This window comes from Polypterus senegalus, chromosome 3 (genome assembly GCF_016835505.1).
Source record: "Polypterus senegalus isolate Bchr_013 chromosome 3, ASM1683550v1, whole genome shotgun sequence".
Classification (NCBI taxonomy): Eukaryota; Metazoa; Chordata; class Cladistia; order Polypteriformes; family Polypteridae; genus Polypterus; species Polypterus senegalus.
Window position 1 is genome coordinate 16,343,995 of NC_053156.1, and position 809 is coordinate 16,344,803.

General features: G+C 40.4%; 1 non-coding gene across 1 annotated transcript; it reads left to right on the forward strand.

Moving 5' to 3' along the window:
• The first annotated feature begins 481 nt into the window (after positions 1-481).
• trnar-ucu lies at positions 482-576 on the forward strand. Its single transcript has 2 exons — positions 482-518; positions 541-576. It is a non-coding gene; the product is annotated as a tRNA-Arg (tRNA).
• The last annotated feature ends 233 nt before the right edge of the window (positions 577-809 follow it).

Below are 809 nucleotides of genomic sequence, written 5' to 3' on the forward strand. Positions count from 1 at the left end.
TCATATTACCCCATTTACACCTCATTTAAACCAGAATGATAACCAGAAAGAAAATTCAAAAGAAAAAAAAACCTCTGACTTGACTAAAGTTATAAAGCGCTTTTAAAGAATATGTAATACTCAACCCCCGTAAAGGCGCTATATACATTACGGTTTGAGTGCTGCATTGGAATAAGTGTGTTCAGAAAATGGATGGAATAAGAATCAAGTGTTGAGCGCATATGACAGCATTTTCACAAATCTAATTGTTGGCTGCTGCATTTAATGTGAAAGGCGCTATATAAAATCAAAAGTATTTGCAGAATGTTACATTTCTACAAAAGATGGATAAAGGCATTACTTATGTTCTGAAATGTGCTATATAGAATAAACATTGATTCTGAATTGACTGGTTTGTTAGCAGCTGTTTTTGACAGGTGTCACGGCGGTGTCCCAATCCAGTATGTTGTTTTTAGATCGTTTGTCGCCCGAAGGATTGTGTGGCTCTGTGGCGCAATGGATAGCGCATTGGACTTCTAGTATAAGCACTCAGGAGAAGTGATTCAAAGGTTGTGGGTTCGAGTCCCACCAGAGTCGTGATTTTGAGGCTATCTCTGCTTCCTGCCCTCAGAGAACCCCGCATTGGCGTGGCAGATGACGTTGTTTACACAACACTTTCCAGTTGGGTTCGCTTAGCTATTAGCAAAGCCGACACGCTTGATGGACTGAATGGTCTTCTCGCGTTTGTCAATTTTTTTTCATATTCTGTGTGGTATTTGCATGTTCTCGCCAGCTTTGTGTTTATGACAAAGACGCGTGTGTTCGGTGAG